The following is an 18,761-nucleotide window of genomic DNA, read 5'->3' on the forward strand; positions in this document are numbered from 1 at the left end:
GCTCATGTCTTGAAACCCCAAACACAATTAAAAACTCATTTGGTTCAATATATTGATTCATGATTTCAGAGATGACATTGAAAATCTTGCAACCAAAAGTTTTGAAGACTGGGACATAATGCATAACTGTGAAGCAGGGTCGCATCCGCCGTCCTGCATCTGTCACACTTTGGAGAGACACCTGGAAATATTCTGGATAATTTAGTTTTAGAATAGTGTAGTTGTAATGCTGAGGCTGAGGCAGAGGGATCCATTTGCAAGACTTTATTAACACGGGTAGGAAATACAGGTAGGCAGACATACACTGAGAACAGCAGTAAACAAAGGGACAATCCAATACTCAAGGTCAGACACAGGCAGAGGTCGGGGCAGGCAGCGAAGTATCACAGAGTCCAGAGTACAGGCAAAGATCAAGGTTAAGGAATACACGGCAGTGGGAGAGTATGCTTGGAAATGTCCGCAGAGCAAAACAAGACTTCGCACAGAACAGCGGAAGACACAGTCCAGATAAAGGGGAAGATGATGATGATCAGGTGACAGTGATAATGGTGATCAGAGAAACTAGGCAGGGATGGAAGGTGATAATGACGGAGGGAGTGCTGGGAGATGTAGTACTAATATTCAGGGGAGAGAGAGCGAATGAAACCAGAGGGTGGCGTAAGTGAGCGTTCTGTGACAGAGCCCCCCCCCTGCGAGCGGCTCCGGAAGCGAGGGTCTGACCCGCGACGGGGTCTACCACGGGGTCTTGGTGCAGGCCTGTCAGGATGGTCACGATGGAAAGTTGTGAGTAACGTGGGATCTAGAATATCTTGAGTTCTGACCCAAGAGCGTTCCTCAGGACCGTATCCCTCCCAGTCAATGAGATATTGTAATAACCCGCCGCGGCGTCTGGAGTCCAGCACCTCTCGCACCCGGTAAGCCTCTGCACCGTCGACCTCAATAGGGGGAGCCTGTACGGGAGCGATCTCCTCCTGGACCACCTCTCTCCTGGGAGCCGTAGCGGGTCTAAAAAGAGAGACATGAAAAGTGGGTGAGATGCGGTAATGAACAGGAAGATCCAAACGGAACGAGACAGGAGTGATCTGACGGAGTATCTTGAAGGGACCAACGAATCGGGGGGAAAGTTTCTTGCTGGGGAGTTTTAGGCGGAGGTCTCGAGTGGACAACCACACCCATTGACCAGGTCTGTATTGAGGCCCGGCACGCCTCCTTTGATCTGCGTGCTGCTGGTAGTGACGAATGGCCCGTCGTAAGTGAACGTGAGCTGAGTCCCAGGTAGCCTCACTTCGCTGTAACCAAGAATCCACTGTGGGGAGATTGGAAGGCTCTCCTGCCCATGGGAATAGGGGAGGTTGAAATCCTAAAACACATTGGAACGGGGTTAGACCAGTGGCAGGTTTTACCAAAGAATTCTGTGCATATTCCGCCCAGACCAAGAAGCGACTCCAGTCATGCTGATTCTGGTGACAATAGGCACGAAGAAAACGAAGGAGATCCTGATTGAGTCTCTCTACCTGCCCATTGGACTGGGGATGATAGCCAGAGGTGAGACTCACATTAATGTGCAACTTAGAGCAAAGTTCCCTCCAGACTCGAGATGTAAACTGAGGTCCGCGGTCAGAGACAATATCCTCAGGGAGCCCAAAGAGGCGGAACACATGATTCAGGAGAGCTTCAGCAGTTTGTAGAGCAGTGGGCAGCCCAGCCAGAGGAATGAAACGGCAGTATTTAGAAAACCGGTCTACTACAGAGAGTATGGTGGTGAAGCCCTGAGAGGGTGGTAAATCAGTAATAAAATCCACTGCAACATGTGACCAGGGACGTTGAGGAACTGGTAAAGGTTGTAGAAGACCGGCAGGTTTTTGATGAGAGGACTTAATAGTGTTGCATGTGATACATTGGTGGATGAAAGTTACGATGTCAGATTGTAGAGACGGCCACCAGAATCTGTTGGAAACTAGCTGATGAGTTGCAGTGATTCCCGGATGTCCTGCGCTGGGGGTGCAGTGAACCCATTGTAGGACACGGTGACGGAGATTGGGAGGAACAAAGAGACGGTCCGCGGGGCATTCAGGCGGAGCAGGATGTTCCTGTTGTGAAGCAGTGATTTCGGTGATTATATCCCACTGTACGGGTGCAACAATGAGCGAGGATGGTAAAATAGATTCTGGTCTGGAGAGCTCGTTAGGACTGTCGTACTGACGAGACAAAGCATCTGCCTTCCCGTTCTTGGATCCCGGTCTGTAAGTGATCTTGAAGTTAAATCTGGAGAAGAACAGAGACCAACGCGCCTGACGGGCATTCAGACGCTTAGCAGAACGTATGTACTCCAGATTTTTGTGGTCAGTGAGTACAATGAAAGGTTGGCGCGCGCCCTCCAGCCAGTGCCTCCACTCCTCAAAAGCTGCCTTCATAGCCAGAAGCTCACGGTCACCCACATCATAATTTCGCTCAGCCGAATTGAGTTTGCGGGAAAAGAACGCGCAAGGAAACATCTTGGCCGGACTTCCGTGACGTTGAGAGAGAATGGCACCCACTCCTGTGTTTGAAGCATCCACTTCAACGATAAACTCCCTCTCCGGATCAGGGTGATGCAGAATGGGCGCTGTGGTGAAACTCGCCTTAAGCCGCTCAAAGGCCGTAGTGCACTCAGGAGACCACCGGAATTGCCTTCCCCCCCCCCCCGGAGAAGGGATGTGAGAGGGACCACAATCACACTGAAATTACGAATAAATCTGCGATAGAAATTCGCAAATCCCAGAAAGCGCTGTAATTCCTTAATAGATGTGGGTTGGGGCCAGTTCAGCACGGCTTGTACTTTGCTGTCATCCATGAAAACTCCATCTGCGTTGATAATGTAGCCCAGGAAAGCGATTCGGGTCTGGTGAAATTCGCACTTCTGAATCTTGGCATAGAGTTGGTTGTCAATTAAGCGCTGAAGGACAGCTCGAACATCCCTGATGTGTGCCTCTAGAGTCTCAGAATAAATCAGGATATCATCAATGTAGACAATAACTGTATGGTTAAGCATGTCTCGGAAGATCTCATTGACGAATGCCTGGAATACGGAAGGACTATTGGACAGTCCGAACGGCATAACCCGGTACTCATAGTGACCGGAAGTTGTGGAGAAAGCTGTCTTCCACTCGTCCCCCTCACGAATACGGACGAGGTTGTATGCATTCCGTAAATCCAGCTTCGTAAAGTACCGGGCTGTGCGAAGCATCTCCAAGGCAGCGGGGACTAACGGCAGAGGATATCGATACTTGACAGTCACCTCATTAAGACCTCGGAAATCAATGCACGGCCGAAGCCCCCCGTCCTTCTTCTTAACAAAAAAGAATCCCGCTGAAGCGGGTGAGGTGGAAGGAGTGATGAAACCCTTAGCGAGCTGTTCCTCGATGTAAGTCTTCATTGCTTCAGTCTCCGGCTGAGATAAAGGATACACTCTCCCGCGCGGTGGAACAGCCCCAGGTAAGAGTTTGATGGCACAGTCTCCTGCTCGATGTGGAGGTAAGTGAGAAGCTTCACTTTCGCTGAAAGCCAGGGCTAAATCATGGTATATCACTGGTAATCCTTGAAGATCCGATTCTTTCACAGATTCGTGACTCGTTTCAGGACTCTGGACAGCAGGCAAGCAGTTCTCCCGACAGAAATGAGACCATTGAGAAATCCTCCTCTCAGACCAGGAAATGAGTGGATTGTGACGTTCTAGCCATGGAAATCCCAAAATCACTGGGTAATGAGGCGAGTTGATTGTGTATAGTTGAATTTTTTCCGTGTGCCGTGGTCCGACATTGAGAGTGAGGGGTTGTGTAATGTACTGTGCTTCTCCTGACCCCAGGGGGCGCCCGTCCAGCGCAGTCATGGCCACTCGAGACTCACAAGGAATAAGAGACAAAAAATGAGTTTGTGCAAACGTAAGATCCATTAAATTCCCCGCAGCACCAGAGTCAATTAAAGCCCTCGTCTCAACAGTCTCGCCATTCAAAATTAATGAAATCCTCAAGATGAGAGAATTAAAGGAAGGAGTTTTGGGACTCACCGTAGTGGATTCAGAAGATGTAGACATCGGGGGTGATCTCATGGGGGGTCTCACAGGACAAGCGGCTCTCAGATGGCCTGGTTGAGCACAATACATGCACAAATTAAGACGTCTCCTCCTATCACGTTCGGCCATGGAGATGTGCGTGACACCGATCTGCATCGGTTCAGGTTCTGTGCTGGCAGAGGGAAACATGAATTGATTAGTTCTGTGAGATGAACGACGAGCCCGGATGAGATGGTCCAAACGAATGGCGAGCTCCATGATCTGATTGAGACTTTTTCCATCATCACGGCAAGCCAGCTCTCCCTGGAGATCCGCATTAAGTCCTTTTCGGTATAAGAGTTTAAGCGGTCCGTCACCCCAACCTGTTTGTGCCGCGAGCGTTCTGAAGGTGAGCGTGTAATCCGCCGCCGACGAATTAGCCTGGCGTAAGGACAGAAGCAGTTCCCCCGGGTCTTTTCCCTCCGCGGGATGTTCAAACACCTCTCTGAAACGAGTCTTAAATACATCATAGGTGAAAGAGGAAAGCTGACCTCCAGTCCACATTGCCGTTGCCCATTCTAGCGCCCTTCCAGTCAGAAGCGAGCATACGAAAAAGACCCGGCTCTGGTCGGTATGATGCTCTCGGGACTGACTGAAATAGATCTCACATTGCAATAAAAATCCTTTACAGGTGGCTGGTGATCCGTCAAACTTCTCAGGCAGTGACATTCTTGGATTACTAGGAGAGGAACTCACAGCCGGCGGAGAAGGATCAGATGCAGCGGCTGTCTGCGCCTGATTCGCGGCTGAAACCTGCGGGGTTAATGTCTGCACAGACCTCACAAGCTCTTCAGTGAGTGAAGTCAATTTAACCAGCTGTTGACGGTGAGAGACCAGCTCAGAAGCTTGCGCTGAGACTTCGTTGGCCAAGTGACGAAAGTCTGCTGGATCTTGGGATGGCGAAGTCTTCTGTAATGCTGAGGCTGAGGCAGAGGGATCCATTTGCAAGACTTTATTAACACGGGTAGGAAATACAGGTAGGCAGACATACACTGAGAACAGCAGTAAACAAAGGGACAATCCAATACTCAAGGTCAGACACAGGCAGAGGTCGGGGCAGGCAGCAAAGTATCACAGAGTCCAGAGTACAGGCAAAGATCAAGGTTAAGGAATACACGGCAGTGGGAGAGTATGCTTGGAAATGTCCGCAGAGCAAAACAAGACTTCGCACAGAACAGCGGAAGACACAGTCCAGATAAAGGGGAAGATGATGATGATCAGGTGACAGTGATAATGGTGATCAGAGAAACTAGGCAGGGATGGAAGGTGATAATGACGGAGGGAGTGCTGGGAGATGTAGTACTAATATTCAGGGGAGAGAGAGCGAATGAAACCAGAGGGTGGCGTAAGTGAGCGTTCTGTGACAGTAGTCTATGCAAGATTTTGAACTGGATGAGGCAATGTCTGGAGTTTATAGAGCATCTATTAATCTCTTCCAGGCTATCCGCCCATAACCCTAATTCTTCCTCCCATAAACTCTTGATAGAAGATGTAGCGGGCAATTGGGAGGCTTAGAGGGTATTATAAATGCAGGAAATCATTTTCACTTTACTGAAATAGTGATTAGGGCAGGTGTCCAGACAAGAAGGGCTAATCGTAGAGAACCTGTTTAAGTAAGATTGTACATAGTTCCTGACTTGCAAGAACATAAAAAAAATTACTTCTATGAAGTTTGTATTTCTCCCGAAAGTTTTCAAAGGAGACGAATGTACCATCTTGATACAGATCCCTCACTGCGTGAATTCCTGAATCTCTCCATTGTCAGCTATAGAAATTGATAAAGGTAATGACTCCACCCTAAAATGAGTTCTGATTTGTTTCCAAATATGAATCACACTGCTAATGACTGGGCTGCATCTGTAGATTTCTTTTTTACAGCTCGTTGGTGAAAGAATCACAGCACCAAGATCATAGGGGGTACATCCATCCTGTTCTAATCTGAGCCAGTCCAGTTGTCCACTTTTATCATTTAATATTATTGAAATATTGAGGTTAGCCGCCCAGTAATAGCAGCGGAAGTCCGGAAAAGCAAGACCCCCCACCTTTCTGGGTTTGGAAAGATGTAGTTGTTTAATTCTATGGTTTTTATTATTCCAAATAAAGGGTAAGATAGTAGAATCAAGTTGCTTAAAAAAGGATTTGGAGAGAAATAAAGGGGTGTTTTGCAACAGATATAATAGTTGCGGGAGAAAAACCATTTTGATGGCATTTATTCGACCTATTAACGAGATAGGAAGAGTTCTCCAGAACTGAATATTTCTTTTAAATTTTTCTAAAAGGGGGGCATAGTTGGCTTCTCGTAAAGAGCTAAACTTCCTACAACAATTCCTAAATAAGTAAATCTATCTTTAGCTATTTTAAACTGAACTGGGTAAATTTGTGAAAGATCTTTAAGCCCAACTGGCATGAGTTCACTTTTATTAGGGCCCGAGCACCGATGGTGTGAGGACCCTCTTGGAATTGCTCCGTTTGGAGCGAAAATGTACTTCTGATATAGGTTTCAGAATTTGGCGGGGCAAAATGGCTCGATAGCGCCACCTATAAAAGTTCAACAGAGTGCGCTATGTTCCACGTACGTGTACGAAATTCGGTGCATACATGTAATGATCTAATACCTACAAAAAAGTCTCTTGGACCGTAGCCCTAAACACAACAGGAAGTCAGCCATTTTCAACTTCCTCTCAGATTTTTGTGCAGTTTTTGCCATTTTCAGGCCTCGTACTTTACGAACACCTCCTATAGTTTTAATCTGATCATCTTCAAATTTGAGTCTTTGAAATCTTGAGTTTTCATCGAATGGCGGGTCCTCGGCGGCCTGACAAATTTCGATGTTTCGCCATGAAACAGGAAGTTGCTGTAACTCAGGCATGGAATGTCCAATCTGCCCCAAACTTCACACTTTTGATAAGCGTTCTGTCCTGAACACATGACCATGCTCATATTCAGTTACAGTCATAGCGCCACCTGGCAGCAAGTGCTAAACATGCTAACAACATACTAGAAACATGCTAAAACATGCTGGCAAACACTTAGCTAAGTGCTAAAGCATGCTATTACTGCAATTAAATAGGCATTTTCTGTAACACAGGCATGGAATGTCCAATCTGCCCCAAACTTCACACGTTTGATAAGAGTTATCTCCTGAACACATGTCCATGTTCATATTCAGTTATAGTCATAGCGCCGCCTGCTGGCAACAGGAAGTGATGTTTAACACTGTTCTGGACTCCTAATAACATATAAAAAAATGCCAGTAGGTGCTAAACATCCTACCAACATACTAGAAACATGCTGAAACATACTAGCAAACACTTAGCTAAGTGCTAAAGCATGCTATTACTGCAAATAAATATGAATTTGCTGTAACTCAGGCATGCAATGTCCAATCTACCCCAAAATGAATATGTAATATGCTAGAAACATCATAAAACATGCTAGAAATGCTAAAGGAAGTTTTTGTAACTCAAGCATACAATATCCAATCTGCCCCAAACTTCACATGTTTGATAATCATTTACATTTAAATGTAAATGTAAATGTAAATGATAAAAGTCCTGCACTGAACACATTATATTATATTCTGAAGCGATATTCAGATATAGACATAGCCCCACCTACTGGCAACAGAAACTGACATGGTTAACACAGTAATGCAGTACTAACCACATAATATAGGGGTGGTGGCGCAATGGATAAGACACATGCCTTTGGTGTGAGAAACCCGGGTTCGAATCCACTGTGAGACACCAATGTGTCCCTGAGCAAGACACTTAACCCCTAGTTGCTCCAGAGGCGTGCGACCTCTGACATATATAGCAATTGTAAGTCGCTTTGGATAAAAGCGTCAGCTAAATGAATAAATGTAAATGTAAATAATTATTGTGTACTAAGCATGCTAGAAACATACTAAACATGCTAGCAACACTTAGCTGAGTCATGAAGCATGCTATTATCACCATAATACAAAACATTTTGTAACTGACTTTGACACACTCTTACTATATATACCTCCTTAAATGCATTTACATTTACATTTATTCATTTAGCAGACGCTTTTATCCAAAGCGACTTACAAATGAGAACAATAGAAGCAGTTAAACTAACAGTAGGACAACAATATGCAAGTGCTATGACCCTTCTCAGTTTAATCCAACACAGTTTTTTTTTTTTTTTTTTTTTTTGTTATTCATGGGTTTCATCCGGTCCCTTTCCACAGGTGTATTAATCAAGCACAATGCAGTCTGCATTCATAATCTAGGTGCTTGATTTTATACACCTGTGGAAAGGGACCGGATGAAACCCATGAATAGAACAGAATAGAATAGAGTAGTAGAGAAAGTGTTAGTATTACTGGATCAAGTGCTGTCGAAAAAGAAGCGTCTTCAGGCGTTTCTTGAAAGTGGCTATGGACTCAGCAGCTCTGGTTGAGTTAGGCAGATCATTCCACCAGCAGGGAACAGTCATGGTAAAGGTCCGAGAAAGAGATTTTGTGCCTCTTTGAGATGGCACCACAAGACGTCGTTCACTTGCAGAGCGCAAGTTCCTGGATGGCACGTAAGTCTGAAGTAGAGAGTTAAAGTAAAAGGGAGCAGAACCAGTGGTTGTTCTGTAGGCAAACGTCAGTGACTTGAATTTGATGCGAGCGGCAACTGGCAACTAGGGGTTTCATCAACTAGTCGACTAGCCGACTAGTCGACTGTCACAACCACTAGTCGGCGCTGTCGGCCCTAATCGACTAGTCGGAAAACAAAATGGCGTCAGGCGCTGAGATACCTATGCGTCCAAAACGGTCAAGGTCATGGAGTGCAGTGTCGCATTTGGTGCAATATAGATGGACACGCAAAACGGGACACATTCAGAATTAATAAACATTTAGTAAACTACAGAACAGCGCGAGTGGGAAATGGCGCACCTCACACGGGCAGGGCTACGAGAACGGACACTGCACTGGTGATATAAAACGCACGTACACACAGGTCTGTTAACTTAAGCGATACTTTTAAGGTTGTCTAATATTTTTCTGACTAACAAATTACTGACACAGTAGGCTAAAGGGTAGATTTAAAAAAAGAAAAACGAAATTTAAATAAAGAAAAAACAAAATTTAAATAAAGAAAAAACGAAATTTAGGCTAAATAAAACAAATGAAATTTAAATAAAGAAAAAACGAAATTTAAATAAAGAAAAAACGAAATTTAAAAAAGAAAAACGAAATTTAAATAAAGAAAAAACGAAATTTAAATAAAGAAAAAACGAAATTTAAATAAAGAAAAAACGAAATTTAGGCTAAATAAAACAAATGAAATTTAAATAAAGAAAAAACGAAATTTAAATAAAGAAAAAACGAAATTTAAAAAAGAAAAACGAAATTTAAATAAAGAAAAAAAGAAATTTAAATAAAGAAAAACGAAATTAAGTTAAATTAAAAACGAGATTCGAGATTAATTTAGATTGATAATAACGGGTAAAAAGACTAATACATTTTGTTTCTATTATTCTATTTTCCACATTGTCAAAGCAACGCAGCTTAACCGAAAACACAAGCTCAGGCATGCACTTCGGTCCATACAAACTCCGCTGTTCTGCACTCTAGCGGTTCGAGCCGCGCCTGAATCGCGTGTCTCACGCAGGCAGTGTGCAAACTCCAACCTGTTAAGCTGAGACGCTCACGCCACGCAGCCAGTGTGTCGCAGGTGATACAAAAATATAGTGGTTCAGTATAACCTACATCAAACTTGTATCGGCCTATATGCTTAAATGATATTTGCTTAAAGATGCAATGAAAAATGCACAGTTAAAACTATATGCAAAAAATATGTCGTGATGTTGACAATGTTATTGTCTGAGGCTAGCCATGTGGCAATGTTTATCTGCAACGTTCGCTGATGCGCATGGTGTGGCAGTTCATAACAAGAATGTTTTAATTACAAGAATGTTTTAAATGAATGCTGCTGTTTTTGTATTAACACAAGAATAACTGATGAATTTATTTATTATGTTATTTCTGAATTTCAAACATACATTTCCAATAATTCACCAGAACTCCTTCCTCTGTCTTCCTTAACAATGCTCAATGCATTAATGCGTCAATTTAATGAATAAATAATTTAACGACTAGTCGACTAGTCGTCGACTGTTATGCAAAACTAGTCGACTAGCAAAAATCAGTAGTTGTGAAACCCCTACTGGCAACCAGTGCAATTTTGTGAGGAGAGGAGTGACATGTGCCCTTTTCGGCTCGTTAAAGACCACTCTAGCTGCGGCGTTCTGGATCAGTTGCAGAGGTTTGACTGTGCAAGCTGGAAGACCAGCCAGGAGAGCGTTACAATAGTCAAGTCTGGATAAAACAAGCGCTTGAACAAGGAGTTGAGTAGCATGTTCTGATAGGAAGGGCCTGATCCTCCTAATGTTGTACAAGGCAAATCTACATGACCGGGCAGTTCTAGCAATGTGGTCTGTGAAGTTTAATTGATCATCAATTACCACACCAAGGTTTCTGGCTGACCTAGATGGAGTTATGGATGACGAGTCTAGCTGAATGGTGAAGTTGTGGTGAAGTGTCGGGTTGGCCGGGACCACGAGTAGCTCTGTCTTCGCAAGGTTGAGTTGAAGGTGATGGTCCTTCATCCAGCCAGAAATATCTGTCAGGCAGGCTGAGATACGATCAGCTATCGTCAGATCGTCCGGCTGGAATGAGAGGTAGAGTTGTGTCATCAGCGTAGCAGTGATAGGAAAAGCCATGTTTCTGAAAGGCAGATCCTAGTGATGTCATGTAGCTGGAGAAGAGAAGTGGTCCAAGCACTGAGCCCTGAGGCACTCCAGTAGCTAGATGTTGTGTCTTAGACACCTCACCCCTCCACGACACCCTAAAGTACCTACCTGAGAGGTAAGACTTGAACCATTGGAGTGCGGTTCCCGAGATGCCCTTCATCTTTAGTATTGACAGGAGGATCTGGTGATTAACTGTGTCAAAGGCAGCAGACAGATCCAGCAGGATGAGAACTGAGGATTTGGAGGCTGCTCTTGCCAGTCTCAGAGCTTCAATTACTGAGAGCAGGGCAGTCTCAGTTGAGTGTCCGCTTTTGAAACCAGACTGATTGTTGTCCAAGAGATTGTTCTGTGTAAGGAAGGAAGAGATCTGGTTGAAAACAACTCGTTCAAGTGTTTTCGCGACGAATGGAAGGAGAGATACTGGTCTGCAATTTTCCAGATGTGCTGGATTTAGACTGGGTTTCTTAAGCAATGGGGTTACACGAGCCTGCTTAAATACTGTGGGAAAGGTACCAGTGTGAAGAGAGGTGTTTATGATGTGTGTGAGTGTGGGTACAACCGAGGATGAAATGGCTTGAAGTAGGTTAGTGGGAATAGGATCAAGCGGACAGGTAGTAGGGCGATTAGAAAGAAGGAGATTGGAGACTTTTGCCTCTGCAAGTAGAGAGAAGGAGGGTAGAGAGTGTGTGTTAGCTGGTAAAGTGTGTGCGTCAGTTTGTGGATTGGTAAATTGGCCGCTGATGGAGGTTGTTTTATCTATAAAGAATGTAGCAAAATCGTCAGCTGTTAGTGTTGATGAAGGAGGAGGAGGGTTGAGAAGAGAAGAGAAGGTTTTGAAAAGCATGCGAGAGTCTGAAGAATTGTTAATTTTTGTTGTGATAGTAAGTCATTTTAGCAGTAGAGATATTAGCAGAGAAGGAAGAGAGGAGGGACTGATAAAGACCAAGGTCAGTAGGATCTTTCGATTTGCGCCACTTCCTCTCTGCACCCCTGAGTTCCGAACGATGTCCACGGAGAACATCAGATAACCAGGGGGCAGAGGGTGTGGCACGAGCTGGCCTGGACGAAAGGGGGCAGAAGTTGTCCAAGCAGGATGTTAAAAAGGTCTCCATGATGGAGGGATCATCACTTATATTACTAGCATACAATGATTAATAAAATCGTTTAAAACGATTGTTAATTTCTGATGGAGAAAATAAGTAAGTCCCGGATTCTGATTTGATCTGATGAATTATACGGTCATTTTCCAGCTTTCGCAACTGTCTAGATAACAGTTTATGTGGCTTATCACCAAATTCGAAATATTTTTGTTTCATAAACATTAGAGATCTTGAAAACTTTTCAGATATAATCTTATTGTATTGATATCTAAGATGTAATATTTTCTTGTGCAGTTCTGAAGAGGGTGTTGTAGCATTCTCATTATCTAATTGACAAAGCTGTCTTTCTAAAGATTGTAAAGCTGCTGCATTTTGTTTATTTTTTGCACCCTTAAAGGAGATAAAACAGCCCCGTAAATAAGCTTTAAAGGTGTCCCATAAGAGAGAAGGGGAAGTGTTCGATTGATCATTAGTTTTTTTTTAAATAACTATAGCTGTGTACGCAAATACTCATAGAATTTTGTGTCCTTTAATAAATAGGGCAGTGAACAGTTTCTATGGGTCTTATAGATGGTCGTCTGCACACATAGGCAGCTCAGTCTTTTACAGATTCGAACCGTGAAGCATATACACAATGCATATTAAACAAATCACGTCAAAAAAAAAATTGTCCGAACATCGCTCCAACCCACTCTATTAGCCTGGTTATAAAATTTCAATCGAAGGAGAGATTATGATGTCGACACGTTACCCTCACCGAAGTATTGCTCTGCGAGTGTGAACGCCTTTATCGGGTCCGTGAAGTACATTTCTTCTCCGTTGTGTGTAACTTCGCTGGGTATAGAAATCCAAAGCGGACCCCAGGACGATCTCGAAGCAGGTCTTTAGCCCTGTTAAAACAGGCACGTTGCTTCAGTATGGCCGCTGGGAGGTCCGGGAATATCAGAAGTTTCTCTCTGTTGTAGGTGATGGACTTGAGCTGAGCAGCTTTTCGGATGATGTCCTGCCAGTCATGAAAGTAATGCATCCTAGCAATGAATGCCCGGGGAAACGAGGTATTGTCAGAGCGTTTTCTCAAGGATCTGTGAGCGCAGTTGATCAAAGGTAGAGTTTTGAGAATTTCTCGACTGCTTTTGACTCCAACTCCAACTATTTTTTCAAATGACATTGACAGTTCTGTACAGTCGTTTAATGATCACTGCACTGTTCTATTGGATAAAGTGGCTCCATTTAGGAAACAGAATATTTCCGTGGTTAAGACTTCTCCATGGATAACTGATGCCATTCGCAGTCTCAGATGCGTGTGTCGGAAGACTGAACGCTTGTGGAAATCTACGCGGCTCCAGGTTCATCGTCTGTATTTTAAAGAGTTACTGTCTGATTTACATGAGATGATTAAGGTGGCCAGAGCGCTGTATTTTAAAAATTTGATTTCAACTTGTAAAAGGAAGCCCAAGATTTTGTTTGACACTGTTAAGAGCCTTGTGTCGCCTGTTACATCATCTGTACCTGCTTTTTCTAATGATGATTGTAATAATTTTTTATCTCATTTTGTGGGTAAGGTTATGGCTGTCAGGGCTAGTATTTTACCATTAGTTATTTCCCCTGTAATTATTACAGAGCGGCCCGCAATTTTAAGCTCTTTTCAGTCAATTTCTTTTAATGATCTTATTAAGATAGTTTGTACGATGAAACCTTCTCAGAGTCCGGTGGATGTTTTGCCTGCTTCTGTGGTCAGAGAAACTATTACATCCATTGGTCCATGTTTAGTCTCAATTATTAACCTTTCTCTAAAGCTGGGCCAGGTCCCGAGGTGTTTTAAACACGCTGTTGTTCAACCTCTCTTGAAAAAGAGTAATCTTGATGTTACTTCGCTAAACAACTATAGGCCAATCTCTAAATTGCCCTTCATTTCTAAAATTCTGGAGAAGGTTGTAGCAATACAGTTGAATGATATTCTGGAGACTCATAATATTTATGACAAATTTCAATCAGGTTTTCGTAAAAATCATTCTACTGAAACTGCCTTACTTAGGGTATCAAATGATATTTTGATGGCCACAGATGCGGGGGAATGTTCCCTGTTGGTTATGTTAGATCTCAGCGCAGCGTTCGACACTGTGGATCACTGCACTCTGATTAATAGATTACGCTGTTTAGTAGGTATTTCGGGTTCGGCTCTGGACTGGTTTTCATCTTATTTCTCCGACAGGACTTTTTCGGTATCTGTTGGATCCTTTATGTCTGATTCTGCATTTTTGTCCTGTGGGGTGCCACAAGGTTCTGTGCTGGGCCCTTTGTTGTTTAATTTGTATATGCTTCCTCTTGGACAGATCATTAATAGTTTTAAAACAATATCTTATCATTTATATGCAGATGACATTCAGTTACTTTTTTCGTTCAAACCTGATAGTCTAGATAAACTGTCAGTTCTACAGGACTGTTTAGTCTCCATTAACAAATGGATGGCAAACAATTTTTTGCAACTTAATAAGGATAAAACTGAATTGATGATCTTTGCTCCTGACAATATTATACCTAAGATTAAGCAGGTTTTGGGGGTTTCAGCCACCTCAGATTGTAGTGAAATGAGAAATCTGGGTGTCTGCCTGGATAGAGCCATATGTTTTAACAGTCATATAAAGTCTGTAGTTCGCTCATGTTTTTACCATCATAAGGCTGGTTCACACGGGACGATTTTTAAATTGTCGGCCGCTTTTCCAAACCTGAGAGACCCCACACACGGGGATAAAAAATCACGGGTCTAACAGTTTTGGTCGTACAGTGTGTGGTGCACAGCCACACGGCAAAATCAACACATCACACACGAACCGATTTGAAACGAACCCGAGCATTCTCAGGTCAGACGGGAAATCGCGCAAAATACCTCGAGATCAAACGTGACTTCAGAGTAAACAATCATGGCGGACGAAGAGGATGCAGTGGCAATAGTTTGTAGTTTGTTTTTAACCGAAAAAAAAACATTATCAAAAGAAAAGGCGATGATCTCTGACGTCCACCGGACTTTCTGGTGCGCGATGCCGCCGGCTGTTTTGATTATATTTCCCGGTGTTTCCTCGCCACGGTGTCACCTCGCTTTCTGATTGGCTACACTCCACAGTCCACAGGCTGCGTGCTCGGGGGACACCACACACGAGAAGAAATCGGGCCAAAAAAATCCAACATGTTGGATATCCCCGATTTGAGATCGGAGCGGTCCCGACGTCCTTCCGAGCAGACGAGAGCAGCCTTAACACACCACACACGGCAGGAATATCTGATCAGATTATTTTACGATAATCGGAGCATCCTTAAGATTGTCGGAAGGGGTGAATCGGGGCTAAAATCGGCCTAATTATCCTGCCGTGTGAACCAGGCTTTAGGAACATTGCTCAGATTAGATCGGTAGTCTCAAGAAAAGAGATGGAGATGCTTGTTCATGCCTTCATCTCGTCAAGATTGGACTACTGTAATGTTCTGTACACTTGTTTGAATAAGTCTTCTATGCAGCGACTACAAGTTGTACAAAATGCTGCAGCAAGGCTTTTGACTGGTACCAGTAAGTGGTCTCATATAAGACCTGTTCTCAAGGACCTTCATTGGCTTCCAGTTGAATTCAGAGTGCAGTTTAAAATTTTAGTTATCACTTATAGAGCCCTGCACGGCCAGGCACCTCTCTATATTCAAGATCTTTTACACAAACATTCACCGGGTCGGCTCTTACGGTCTTCTGGTATGGACCTTCTAATTGTCCCTAGAACTCGTCTAAAGACTAAAGGGGACTGTGCCTTTTGTACTGTGGCACCGAGGCTTTGGAACTCACTTCCATTAGCACTGAGAACTAAGGATTCTGTCAGTTCTTTTAAAAAACATCTGAAGACGCATCTTTTTGGGCTTGCTTTTATTTGACAGCATTGGTTACTTGTGTTTTTGTGTTTTGTGTGTTGTTTTGTTAGATCTATTGTTTGCATGTCTGATCTTTTCTTTTAATTAACAGTTTGTAAAGCACTTTGTGACTTTTTGTCTGTGAAAGGTGCTATATAAATACATTTTACTTACTTACTTACTTACTTACATAAATTGTTGGAAATTTGATTGTAGAGCAGCTATCCCCTCTAGCACTGCCTTGTTAGCCACGGTGCTAGCCTCACTTCTACTGTCATCCTAAGTGTCCCTTGGGGTTTTAGTTGTTTGTTCTGCAGTTTTTTGGGATTTATTTGGCATATTAAATGGGTATTTTAAACTTAATGACGTGAAAATAAAATATTATTTAGTTTGCTTCACAAATAAATGAAAAGTTACAGAGCTGCATTCGCACGTGTCCTACTCTCACATGGCGCCTCCCGGAAGTCTAGATTATTTTCAATCCTACATTACATTTTACATTTAGCTGACGCTTTTATCCAAAGCGACTTACAATTGCTATATATGTCAGAGGTCGCACGCCTCTGGAACAACTAGGGGTTAAGTGTCTTGCTCAGGGACACATTGGTGTCTCACAGTGGATTCGAACCCAGGTCTCTCACACCAAAGGCATGTGTCTTATCCATTGCGCCACCACCACCCATGTGCAACTGAATCTACTGTTAACTCACACAGATTTCGAAGGACATGTTTATTTTTTTCCAGTTGGATTCACTAAAGAAAAAATATATCATCATTCCTATGACATTGTATAAAATATGGAACAATGATGTAACATTATGGTGGAGAAAGAATCCGTCTATCTATCTATCTATCTATCTGTCTATCTGTCTATCTGTCTATCTATCTATCCATCTATCCATCTATCCATCTATCCATCTATCTATCTATCCGTCCGTCCGTCCGTCCGTCCGTCTATCTATCTATCTATCTATCTATCATTGGTTAATCTTCCTCCAATTGTCTAGTTAGTTTCCTGATTTCACCCTGTGTATTTATACTCCCTGTTCTGTTCTATCCCTTGTCGCTTATTGTTTGTGTGAATGTGTGTTACTCCCGAGTTTACTATTAAATACCTTGTTCCCTTTCAAAAGCTACAATCGATGCAGCGCTGCTTAGCGCATTGGGAACGTCTTTAATCGTGACCAGCTGTGAATATAGTGTGTGTATAGAAATAAATTGCCAAGGTGTTAATATCCTTGGTCGGTGACGTCATCGGCACGCACACGCGACACGAGGCTATAAATAGATGAGCCACAGGTGCATCCACAGGTCTTTTGTCTTCAGAGGCCATTCTGTGTATGTGGGCATCTAGATGGTGGGCCAAGTCCGTCTATCTGTTCCCAACCTTTTTTTGTCTGAGACCCCCTTTTCCCCAAGAAAATATTTTAGGGCCCCCCTTCACATTTAATGATATTATCGCTGTTGTAAGCTTGCAGCAAGGATGACAAAATATGTTGTTTTCAAACAAACGGTATGTTTACTATAACCAGATATGTTTATGCACAAATAATAGCCTATAATATTGAAAATACAATAACAAAAACATCAGTAGGCCCTTTGTAATTTAAAAACGTAAGCCTAGGAGTAGCCTATAAATTGGCCCTATTTGAAATGCAATAACAAAAATATTCACACTGGTGTGTAGGTAAAAAAAAAGAAAAAAAGAAGTATATATAGGCAGTGCCGTCGCAGGTGGGGTGCGAGGCCCTGTGCGAACTTGAAATGCGAGGCCCTGCTCTTTGATGTGTATGCTCAATTGCGTATGAATTACAGTCACACGGACGTAGCTGTTCTAATTCTTTTGCACGCATAATCTTGCTGCAATACGTTTTTATCAAGTAGAATAATACAGCATAATCATGCACATAGTCTCAGCTATGACTTTTTGCTATTTATTTCAGAGGGGAAAAAAATCAACTGTGTAACCACGAGTGGTTTTACATCAAGTCAGCTCGAGAATTTTCATCGAGAATCCGCCTATGTCATCAACGTGTATCTTAATGGTCCAGTGGTAGAACTTTCGCCAAGCGTGACAGAGGTCCTGGGTTCGAATCCGCTCTCGTATGGTTTTATTTTTCTCGTATAACGTTAGTTTTTTTTCTTCTCATCAAAACCGATTATGTTAATCAGTGGTTGTATATCAAGCAGGGACACATTTGTGTGCATTTTGTTAGAGTATCCACAACGGATTGAAGTGAAGACAGTGCGGTGTGTGCGCGAGCCACACGAGAAAACACTCCGCGCCACTGATCGCAGCTGCAACGAGCACTTTGATCACTTGATTTAAAAAACACATTTCAGCGCTAGATCTTCTCTTATTTAAAAAAAACGAACGAAATTAATGCTTTGCTGGTTAACTGGATATGTTTTATTTATTTGTAGAATTGTTACATTCGTGACGCGAGATGTTTTAAAAAGTGGTAAAAAAAAAAAAAAAAAAAAAAAAACAGCAGGATTGCGAGGCCCCCTATTGGCGCGAGGCCCTGTGCGGTTGCACAGTTCGCACAGTCTATGCGACGGCTCTGTATAGCCTATAGGCTATTACTAAATGACTGCTGTCTGGGATCTCAATACTTGCATGTTATTTGTGAGGCTTTATCAATGTGAGGCTTTATTTTTGACGCTTTTGGCGCTATAGCGAGCAATAATAAACTTGCGTTTATTAACGGAATAATCCCAGCCGGCACATGACCGACCTTCAACGTTGAAATATGGTTGAAATAATGTCAGTTGTTGTTTCAACGTTGAAACAACGTTGAAATAACGTTTAATGCTAAATGGTTGAAAAAGGTTAACAAAAACACTTCTAAATCAACGTTGAAATATGGTTGAAATAATGTCAGTTGTTGTTTCAACGTTGAAACAACGTTGAA

At 43.0% G+C, this 18,761-nt stretch overlaps 2 protein-coding genes and 1 long non-coding RNA gene across 8 annotated transcripts in view; 1 reads left to right on the top strand and 2 right to left on the bottom strand.

Annotated features, from left to right (window-relative positions):
- Window positions 1-18,761, bottom strand: part of LOC309492652 (butyrophilin subfamily 1 member A1-like) — a 255,379-nt gene that overhangs the window by 176,869 nt on the left and 59,749 nt on the right. The gene's annotated exons all lie outside the window — the stretch shown is intronic.
- On the top strand, window positions 7,969-9,219 carry LOC309492667. Its single transcript, XR_014203641.1, has 2 exons — window positions 7,969-8,271; window positions 8,406-9,219. It is a non-coding gene; the product is annotated as an uncharacterized lncRNA (long non-coding RNA).
- Window positions 8,397-18,761, bottom strand: part of LOC309492653 (butyrophilin subfamily 1 member A1-like) — a 70,118-nt gene continuing 59,753 nt past the window's right edge. The window contains exons 9-10 of the mRNA XM_082161660.1: window positions 10,271-17,218; window positions 8,397-8,583 (exon numbers count right to left, since the gene is read on the bottom strand). The gene's annotated coding sequence lies outside the window, so the exon portion shown is untranslated. The remainder of the gene's footprint in view (window positions 8,584-10,270; window positions 17,219-18,761) is intronic.

Source organism: Leuciscus leuciscus, assembly GCF_965113295.1.
Source record: "Leuciscus leuciscus genome assembly, chromosome: 2".
In the NCBI taxonomy this organism is placed as follows: domain Eukaryota; kingdom Metazoa; phylum Chordata; class Actinopteri; order Cypriniformes; family Leuciscidae; genus Leuciscus; species Leuciscus leuciscus.